Raw genomic sequence first — 11668 nt, 5'->3', positions numbered from 1 at the left:
CGGGAAAGGAAAAGTTGTTTAGTAGACTCTATTGAGTCAAGTTATCTTTAGCCAAGTAAGTTCATACAAATGAAAATTATTAAACTTTCTTTCTTTTTTCATTTTTAAACTGTATAATTAAAATTTGGTAATTTAGATTTGGTTTGTTAAAGTTATAGAGTAGAGATGTTGTATTGTGTTACGAAGGAATGTGAATGGAATTACAAAATGAAAGTGTCCCGATGAACTTAGTAAAAGGCTCATACACATGGTTACAGATTATTTCTTGATGATTCTGAGATCCAACATTTGTTGCAGACTCGAAGATACATGTGGCACAGATTTAGCTTGGACTGGTGATATGATGTCATTTTAAAGATTTAGCTTGGACTGGTAACCTTACATGTATATTCAGCCCTAGCCAAGCTTTCATTATGTCAATAAAGGTTTAACCCGGATTGGTAACCTAAAATCTTTGTATGTGATTAGCTTGAATTAGCCTTTGATGTGAAGCGTACTTATGTTTTGAGTTCTCTTACGATGTTTATTGAGTAACATGAAACATATGAAATGTGAAATTGGCAAGTTAAGAAATAAAGGGAAATGAAAGAAATAATTACTATAATTGAAGTCCGCATCAATGAAAGGTATGCGATTGAATTTGACATGAAGAGTGTCATTGTATCATGTTGCTTACCCGATATACTATATGTAATGAAATATATGCACTTATCATGTTGGCAAATTGTGTTGGTGAATAGGTAAACTGTGTACACCGAGTATCCGGTGTCGATCTTGTAAGTACTTCTAAACTTATAAATATTGTAGTTAGAATTGCCTGAAACTATACTGAGTTAGTTAAGATTAAAACTTCTGGAAAAAACTTCTAAAAACTTCTGATAAATACTTGAAGCATAACATACTTGCTAATAAACACTGAAACTGATACATAAAATTTTGAAATGTAGATAAAAACTTTGAAACAATGAGCGCTTATAGTGCTGTAGGGAGACTCAAGCTGAGTCTTTCTCTTTGGGCAGTATGTAAAATCTGGATACAAACAAGACTGCGACTACACCTACTGTCGAGACCGAGTCTCAAAGTCGCTTGGCTGGGGACGACGCACTGTCCCAAGCCATGTTGAGAGTTTTAGAGAGGGTCGTTAGGCTTGATTCTAGATCTTGGGGCCATAGGTCGGTAACTGAATGAATCCAGTCTAATGGAGTTAAACTGTTTAGGGGTGTCACTAAAGTCTCCCCTACCGTGGCCAAATATTGGTTGGAGGCCACCGAGAGAATAATAAATGATATCGACTGCACTCCTGAGCAGAACTTGTAATTTATATGCTTCGCGACGAGGCATACCAGTGGTGGTTATCAGTTAAAAAGGGTACTCAACCATATCGTCTTAGTTGGGATTATTTCAAGACTGCTTTTTAGGGGAAGTACGTGGGTACGAGCTCTGTAGATGCTCGTAGGCGTGAGTTCATGAATCTCATGCAAGGTGATAAAACTATGGCCGAGTATGAGGCTGAATTTTTGAGATTGAGCCGCTACGCTTGAGGCACGGTGGCATCTTAATATGAGAAGTGTGTTCATTTTGAAGATGGTTTAAGGGACAGTTTGAGGGTTTTAATTGCTTCGCAGAGAGAGCGAGAGTTCGTCGTTCTAGTGGATAAGGCAAAAATTACCGAAGAAGTTAAGCGTGAGGAACGGCAAAATAGGGACCGAGAGAAAGGCAAGAATAAGAGGAATTTGAAGCCCTCTGATTCTACCCAGAGGCCTAAGAAACAAGTCAGACCTGATGGGACTTCTAGAGTAGGAGTTCCAGTTGTTCCTACTAGGGTTCAGCCATGTAGTGATTGTGGTAGGCGCCATTTGGATGAGTGTTGGAAGAGATTGGTAGCATGTTTACATTGTAGGTCATTAGAGCACCGTATTAGAGAGTGTCCACAGTGTTCTGATCAGATGCAAGCTTTAGTTTCGAGATTTGTTCAGCCGTAGAAGACAGTACAGTAACCGCCTAGGAGTCATGGTCCGGCTAGGGGTGGTAATGGTTTAGGCAGAGGATAGAGAGCACCATCCAAAAGTGCTAATCAGACTGAGGCGAGGCAACCTACACTGGTTTATACTACTTGAAGCCGAGAGGACAGAGACACCCCTGACGTGATTACGGGTTGTTCCTATTTTTGATGTCTCTTATACTGCCTTGATAGATATAGGGTCAACACACTCCTATATAGCTAGTTCTGTCTCTGGTAAATTAGGGATTCCTGTTGAGAATAGTTTGGGTGAGATTTTTGTGTTGAGTTTGTTGGGTCAGTCAATTCGGGTAAACAGACAATATAGGAATGTTCCGCTAGAAGTACAAGGGGTTGTGGTTCTGAAAAATCTAATTAAGCTATCGTTTGGGGAATTCGATTTGATTTTGGGAATGGACTGGCTGGTGGAGCACCGAGTTAGTTTGGATTGACAACTAAAAGGGTAGTTCTAAGAACCAAAGATGATGTGGAAGTTGTTGTGATCCGCAAGCATCGGGATTACTTGTCTAGCGTAATTTCCACTCTAGTGGCCAAAAAACTGGTTTAGAAAGGGTATGAAGTATATCTGGCCTTTGTAAGTGTTTCAGTTTCTGAGGACTCTTCTGTCGGAAACATCAGAACAGTGAGGAAATTTCTGGATGTATTTCCTGATGAGTTACCAGGTTTACCGCTGAATTGGGAATTTGAGTTTGGCATTAAGCTTCTACTAAATATAGCTCTGGTGCCCATTGCTCTATATCGAATGGCACCGAAAGAGCTTACGGAGCTAAAGGCTCAGCTTTAAGAGCTTCTAGATTGTGGATTTATCTGTCCTAGTGTGTCTCCGTAGGGGGCATTGATTTTGTTTGTGAAGAAAAATGACGATACCATGAGGATGTGTATCAACTATAGACAGTTGAACAAGTTAACTGTGAAGAATAAGTACTCACTTCCGAGGATCAATGATTTGTTTGATCAGTTTCATGGGGTTTCAGTATTCTTAAAGATAGATCATCGCTCTGGGTATCATCAACTTAGGGTTAACATAGCTAATATTCATAAGATGACTTTTAAGACTCGTTATAGGCACTACGAGTTCCTAGTCATGCCTTTTGGTTTGACAAATGCTCTGGCTGCATTCATGGATCTGATGAACTAGATTTTCTAGTCGTATTTGGATTAGTTTGCCGTAGTCTTTACCAATGATATTCTGGTGTACTCCAAGACTGAGGATGAGCATGATAAGCATCTTAGAGTAGTGCTTCAGACAATGCATGAGAAACAGATATACACTAAGTTGAACAAGTGTGAGTTCTGGTTGTGCGAAGTAATATTTATGGGGCACGTAGTTTCTGCTGAGGGTATCTGAGTTGATCCTAGAAAGACTGAGGTTATACTTGATTGGAAATAGCTCCTTTAACTAAGATTCTACGCAAGAATGTTCCTTTTGTCTGGACTGATGTGCAACAATCGAGTTTTAAGAAGCTCAAGTCTGTTCTGACTCAGGCTCTTGTTCTGATACATCCTAAATTTGGTAAAAAAGTTTGTGGTTTATAGTAATGCGTCACACGTCAGATTTGGGTGTGTTCTGAAGCAAGATGGTAAGGTTGTGGCTTACGCGTCTCGATAGCTTAAGTCACATAAGGAAAATTATCTGATGCATGATCTTGAATTAGGTGTCGTGGATTTTGCTTTAAAGTTCTGGAGGCACAATTTGTATGGTGAGAAGTGTATCATCTACATCAATCACAAGAGCCTTAAGTACCTCATCACTCAAAAAGAGTTGAACCTTAGGTAGTGTAGATGGATTGAATTGCTAAAAGATTATGACTTCATGATAAAGTATCATCCCTGTAAGGCCAATATGGTGGTCGATGCTCTTAGTCGTATAGCAATGTCTAATTTAAGGGCGATGTTTGCTCGCCTAAGTCTGTTTGAGGATGGGAGTTTGTTAGCCGAGTTGCAAGTTAAGCAGACTTGGATTGATCAGATTCGAAAAAAATAGTTAGGGGATGATTCTCTAGTTCTGCATTTTCTTCAGGTTAAGAGTGGCAGTATGTCTAATTTTTGGCTGTATAATGATGGGGTTTTGTGTTTCCAAGGATAGGTTTGTGTACAAAATGATTTCGATCTAAGACAGTCGATTCTGAGAGAAGCACATAGTAACTCTTGCGCTATGCATCCCAGTGGAAATAAGATATATCGAGACCTCTGTGAATAGTGCTGATGGCTGGGTTTGAAACATGAGGTAACATATTTCGTTGCTCGTTGTCTAACATGCCAGCAAGTTAAGGATGAGCACCAATTCTCTTTGGGTTAGCTCCAATCTATTAAGATTCCCTTATGTAAATGAGAGCATGTGACTATGGACTTCATTAGTGGGTTGCCTTTAACACCTACTAAGAAGGATTCTATTTGGGTCATTATGGACCGGTTGACCAAGTCCACCCATTTCATTCCAGTTCGGATAGATTACTCACTGTAGAAGTTGGCAAAACAGTATATTTTTATATTGTAAGACTTCATGGGGTTCCAGTTTCGATAATTTCTGATAGGAATCCTCGCTTTACTTTTTGGTTTTGGAAAAAACTTCATGAAGCGCTGGGTTTGATATTAGACTTCAGTACTGCGTTCCATCCTTAGACCAATGGTCAATCTGATAGGGGGACTTAGATACTAGAAGATATGTTTCGAAGTTGTGTGATTGATTTTCGAGGGAGCTAAGAGGATTTTCTGCCTTTAGCTGAGTTCACCTACAATAATAATTTTTAGTCTAGCATCCAGATGGCACCTTACGAGGCTTTGTATGGTCATAAGTGTCGTACTTTACTGTTTGTATTGAGTTGGGTGAACAACGAGTTTTGGGTCCTGAGTTGGTTTCCGAGACAGAGAATAAACTCAGATTAATTCGAGATCGTCTTAAGGCGGCTTCTGATATACATAAGTCTTATGCAGATCTCAAAGGAGGTATATCGAGTACTCTGTAGGTGACTTTGTCTTTCTTAAGGTATCTTCGTGGAAGAAAGTTATACGGTTCGAACTTAAGGGACGTTTGAGCCGTAGGTTCATTAGGTCGTATTGGATTCTGAAACGTGTGGGGTCAGTTGCTTATCAGTTAGAGCTACCTTCGGAGTTGGACTGTATCCATCACGTATTCCACTTCTCTATGTTAAGGCAATATCGGTCTAATCCATCTCATGTTTTTTTGTTGAGAAGATCGATGTTAGATCAGATTTGACATTTGAGAAGGAACTGGTTCAAATTTTAGATCGAGACGTAAAGATTATGAGGAGGAAGCCTATTCCATTAGTTAAGGTTCTGTGGTGCAATCATGCCATTGAGAAAGCCATGTGGGAACCTGAGGATTTGATGCATCAGTAGTATCTTCATCTATTCAAATCAGGTCAATTTTGATGTCAAAATTTCTTTTAGAGGGTAGAGTTGTAACGCCCAGAATTATTTAATTTTTCTTTTGTGAATTTTGATGTAAATGAGTGTCTGCTTTAATGGCTAATTGTTCTGGATGTCTGTTTGAGGTCTTGGGTTCAAGTCCTATTTTTGGAAAATTTTGTTATTTTTTATCATATCCTTCTCCCTATTAGGTGGACTTATGTTATATTTTCAGTGAATTCATATCAGAATGAGCCTGCTGGTTCAAGTGGTGAGGTGTTAGCTTGCCTCATGTCTTGTGTTTGAATCCCCGTATGAGCGAAGGACGTTGTTTTTACTTTTGTGAGTGTCTGTCAGTTCTGTAGTAGAGGTTCGGTGGGACTGATGAGAATCTGATGTCGGTTTTAGTGGGATAGGTTGGTTAGTTGGGAGTTGGGGTGTTGGGTGTTTTACTTTCTTTTTCCCAAAAAAATCTCCCTTTCTTTTTAACATTCTGACCTTTTTTATTTCTTCTCTCACCTATTTTTATTTGCTTTACTTTCCCTCTATTCTGTTCAACCAATTAGTCGTTTTAATCGTTGGGGTTCGGTGTTTCGATTGTTCTTTGTTCATCTTGGTAAGTCTATAAGTTCATTTCATTTGGTTTTTGTTCCTTTTAAACAGGCCTGTTGGTATTGTAGTTAGAGAGATTAATCTCTATGAGTGTGTGGCATAGGAGAAGACTGTGAAGTAGAGGATTTCCCTACAACGGCCTAATCCGTGATAGTGGTTTTCTATTCGTCGGCAATAAGTGTGTGAATATAATTGGATATTATTCCAAGGTTTTGTTTTGGATAGATTCTATTCGAGTTTCGTAATATTTTTACTAAAATTGGTCTTTGGAAAGCTACTTTAGGTTTCGGAGGTCTTGGGATTATTTTCACATAAAAAACGAGCCAAGTGTGTAACGAAAACATGAGAAAATGAGGTTCAACGAAAGCTAAAAAAGTGGTCTATCAACGCCACACGGGCTTGTACCCAGCCGTGTACGACACATGGCCATGTGACGGGTGAGTGTGTAGTCGTGTAGGTCACACGGGCTAGGCCATTTTAGGCGTGTGGGTCACACGGGTGTGTGGGTCCACACGGGCATATGGTTATGGGCCACAGGGCAAGGCCAATTTGGGCGTGTGGGCCACTTGGATGTGTGGGCATTGACTGTGGGCCTACCATAGGTTCGGTAAAAGCAAAACAAACCCTGATGCATGAGATCTGCTATTCTGATAGACTTATTTGAATTAGGAAAACTGTTATGTATGTTTGTTTTGTATAAACATGTATGGTATCTGTATATGACCATGCATGTCATGTTAACACTGTTATTATATCTGTATATTTGTATTTTGTATCTGTATATGAGGTGGGATTTATATATGCAGAGGAAGTGTTCTGTGAGGCAACATTTCACTGAGCTTGGTTGTAAACTATTTTGATAAGTGTCGTAAAGACACTATGTAGTGTGTAGGGATGGATGGGTGTTTTATACCTACATGGTGTGTTGGGATGGTCGGAGATGGTGTGTAGAGGATGGGGGTAGGACTTTGCATATCTGTATGTTTTCCATAATTTGATTCTAATATGATATGGTTCTGTTAAGGACTTATGTCCTCTTCTGTTCTGATATTTTGATAAATCTGAGCTTATGTGTATGTATGACTCTATTTAGTTACACATTGAGTTTTTGAAAACTCACACCTGTTTGACTGTTCTATTCAGGTAATTCTCAGGTATAGGTAGGTCAATGCGACGGAGACTCAGCGATGACCACTAGTCTGTAAACTATTTAATTTTTAGGATTTCCTTTAAGAGTTTTGTAATTTTGGGACTCTTTAGACTATTGTTTATAATTTTATTTTGCATGCGTTTAGATTTTTAAACTGTGATGTTTGGCAAACGACGGTTTTATGCAAACAAATGTTTCTGAAAACACAAGCTCAGTTTTCAACTATAACGACTTATAAACTTCCACTACAAATTTATGTTTTACCTAAAAGGGAAATAAATGATGGTTTCATTAAAGAGATTAATAATAAGTTTTTTCAAAAATATGGACTCTTTTATAACAATTAATTCCAGAAGTTTTAACATGAAAGTCTTGTTTCAAAACCCTTCTTTGTAACATTTCCAGATTCAACCATAACATCTGAGCCGAGTTTGGGGTGTTAAATTTAGCACTAACCCTCAAGTTTTGAGTAACCAAGAGGAGACCATTGTTCATTCTTTCCTTCTACAAAACTAATGGTTACGGTTCCTACCTCTTTCTTTTAACGTGATTTCATAGATATTCTTGCAAGATTAATTTTGACTATTTGTTTTGGGTTATTTGTGATTAATGTTCACATTATTTGCACGTTAATTGTATTTTTAGTTTTAATTGATTTTGCATGACTTATTAAGTTGTAGAATAAGTAGAAGTTTTTGTTTATTGCTAGGTTAATTGAAATCTTGCTTATGAGGCTAGTTGGTTAGACTACTATTAATTCCTTGAGCATTGTTGTTTGTTCAAAATTTAGTTGGGAATTTAATAGTCTTGGCTCCTAAAGTAAGAAAAGGGCTAGAGCCCAACCAGAGAAACCTCCATTTTTGGATCATAACAAAGAGAAATTTAACAGCGAGGCTAAAAACTTTTTGTTAAAACTTCAAGAAAAAACTTTCATTCTTGAACGTGGTTTTCATATGGCCTTCACTTTCTGTAATGATCTTTTGGAATTAGTCCAATATGGTTGGTACAAATTTTTTCTTATTCCAAAGCAACTCATTGTCATTCCTGTTGTACTAGAATTTTATGCTAATTTAAAATATACAAAGGGTGATAAAGTGTTTCTTAGAAAATAGGGAGTCGACATTTCTCTTAGCACTATTTGTAAGTTTTATGGTGTTCCATATTACAAAGATGATGATATTTTTTACATGGATTTAAAAACTTTTACCAAATTTGATGTGGACGCTATTATGAATTTCCTAATAGAAAATAAGAGAGGATGGATACATCGACCACATATTACTTTACCACTCTATTTTAATCAGGCAATAATGTTTTCAGACGCTAAAATGTGGAAGCAATTAATTTTTACTCATATGTGTCATACGTTGACTACTTCCAATGCTAATACCTTTCAAGTTGTTATGTTGTATGCTATTCTCTAGAAAAAGAAAATATGTTTGCAGTATAAGATTCATCAATGTATGTCACGGATCTATCCATTAAAATCAGGGTAGAAATGGAACCAACCGAATAGCTCCATAGTCTAATGAAAAGAGTTATTGGTGATACCATATATGGCCAATTTAGGAAGCTGCGATAAGACCAAATTAAGGAATAGAAAAAATAGTGAAAGAGGAAAATAAAGATGCAACCCTCTCTATCGACCAAGAAGTTTAGAATCAAATGTTAACCGAGAAGCCACGATTATGCCGAGACACTGGGGGTGATGTTTCTCACTCAATAGGTGTCGACACTGCATTCGTACATTGATTAGTACGCGACACAACAAGGATGGGATGTTCCGCAAAGTCTGGTGAATCCTTATACCATATTCTATCACAACGAGTCATCCAATAAGCATCCACAAGAGCCAATTGAAGAAGAAAGAGGAGGAAAATGACAATAAGGACACCCCCATGTCCTAGTACAAGGATCACGACGAAGCATTCATTCCTGAACAATCTTCAACTAAGGGTGTGATCATCTGTGACATAGGTGTTAGTGAGTCAGTCACCCGATCCATGGCACTTACAAGAAGACCCTAGCATGGAGGGACAAATGGAAGATGATTGTTGATCCGGATTTGGACTCTAAAGAGGAATGATGTTGCATTTCTTTTCATGAATTTCTTTTAAGAATGTAACTTAAGATTGATATTATACTTTGAACATGAATTTTAGGTTTTTTTCTTTTATTATTATTTGCCTGTATTTTATATTTTGGTTTGCTTGTTTTGTTTTTCTATGTAGGTCATCCACTTACCGATTATACTACAACATTGAACTTCAATGGAGAGGAGGATGACTTCAACTTTACCTCGCATTACTTCAATAAAAACCAAGAAAGTCATAAAAACCTCTTAATTTTTTTGTTGGGAACAAATTGAGGATAATGTTTAGTTTAAGTGTGGGGGGTTGCATGGAATTTGCAATTTCTTTGCTTTATTTTTTTCTTTGTGTGCATAGTGCTTGAGTATGGTGTATATAAGAAATTTGTTGATTTGGTATGATGTCATGTAATTGATTTCTTTGAATCATGTAAATTTTGCTTGATGATAGACTAGTTCTATTATTTTTAAGTTTAAATTAATTAGTTCACTTAGTTAAATTGTGATATAAAATAAAGGTGATTGCCATATATGTTGAAATGCTTGAGTTTATGTCAGGTGATAAGTAGATGTGTAGAAGCATGTCTTGAATTTTTGTTCATTGAAATGTCTAAGGATGACCTAAGGCATTGTTTGCATAGCTAGTGCCCTTAGTTCCTAAATTTTGAGCCTAATTTACCTTTCTTGATGAACCATTGTGTTTGAGACTTTAAAGCTTAAAATTGAGTTAATATTCAACCCTTGTTCTCTATCCTAATTTTTGAAATTGCACTTTGAATTGGATGTTAGACCATAGACATTGAGGGTTAGGTAAAAACATCTTGGAGGTCTTAAAAGTTACTCTACTTGAGAGAAAAACGAAGAAATTATTCAATATAATGAGTATAGGGTCTTGTCTCACTAAAGTGCTTCGATGAAAAATGTTGAGTGAATAAAAGTAAGGTAAGGGTTAAAAGCATAATAAGTAGTTAAAAGAGCATAGAATGAATGAAAACAATTGTGACTGAAAAGTGTAATTTAGTTTTGAAATGCACTAAAAACCTAAATTTTCCTTGAGCTTAAAATGATCTCTTTTTACTTCATAATGTACTAGTCTCATTAGTTTTTTATACTCAGGAATATTGAATTTTATCTTCTTATTTTGTGGAGAAATAAGAGGTGAGAGAAGGAGAAATAAAGGGGAGAGAAGTATGTTCATCTTTGGGGTGATTAGGGAACAATGCCATGTGTTACACCGTTCCTAGTGCTTGAACCATTTGGATGTTGACTTTTCTTTGAAATCAAACCATCCTATAGCCCTAGAACGTTGCAAGCCTAGAAGTCTTATGTGACTTTGACATTTTTGTATATAAATTCTTAACTTGCATATATGTATGAGAAGTTAATAACTTGGATCCTCTCTTGTGTATAGACACTATATCTACATAGGCTATTTTGATGGAATAACATGACTTATGGTGTTTTTTTCATAATTACCTCTAACTCTATTTGCTTTGTAACTTGGTGAACAAATCAAATGTACTTTAGGGCTTGTGAATTATCTATGCATCTTTCTTAAGTTGTATGTTAGAAAAGTCATTTATATTGTATATACTAATTGGCCATGTCTCATACTTTATCATTACTCAAGAGTTGTCTAGTGGCATGTTTAGTGTTTTGAGTGTTTGCTTGAGGACAAGCAAAGACGTAAGTGTGGGGGACTTTGATATATCATATTTATATACGTTAAATTAAGCTTTTTGGACACTTATAGGGCTTATTCTCATGTATTTTATAATTTTTTATTATTTTTCATAATTATTAGATTTCATGTTTAATTTGAGTTTTTATACTTTTTAGAATTAATTGGCAAGTTTATGTCATTTGGAGCTTAACCTTTGAATTATGTTTATTTCAAGTACCTAGTTAATGTGAACACGAGAAGAAGGAACTAAATTGGAGCCAATCAAGGTGTTAATGTCGAGACACCAAGGTCTTCACCTTCAGCCAAGCAATTGGACTTCAATGAAATGCATATCTGAGTAGATTGTCTTCAACATCGCAACACCAATGGTGTAATGTCATGACACATGTAACCTCTCCAACCCAGTATAGACGTTATGGCTGAATTTGGAAGATTACATTGGCCACCGAAATGGCCTAGTATGATCTAAATTTATTACATAGTCTTTTTAAAACATTTGCTTACTTTAGTAGAAAAACTTAATATGTTTCCCAAAAGGTATAAATTATTTCGAAAACCTATTGATTTTTAATGATTGCTTTTGCAAAAGTTGTTTTCCCAATTTATTTACTTTTCAAAAATATCGTTTACATACTATCGTAGAAGAAAAGTGATAATTAACATAGTTTTAGTGGAAAACTAGAATTTCAGGCATAATTTTATAAAAATCCATGTTTCAATAGACTAAAATCAAATAAAATGTCA

The sequence above is a fragment of the Gossypium raimondii genome, chromosome 11 (assembly GCF_025698545.1).
Source record: "Gossypium raimondii isolate GPD5lz chromosome 11, ASM2569854v1, whole genome shotgun sequence".
Classification (NCBI taxonomy): Eukaryota; Viridiplantae; Streptophyta; class Magnoliopsida; order Malvales; family Malvaceae; genus Gossypium; species Gossypium raimondii.
Note: the sequence above shows the minus strand (reverse complement) of the source record.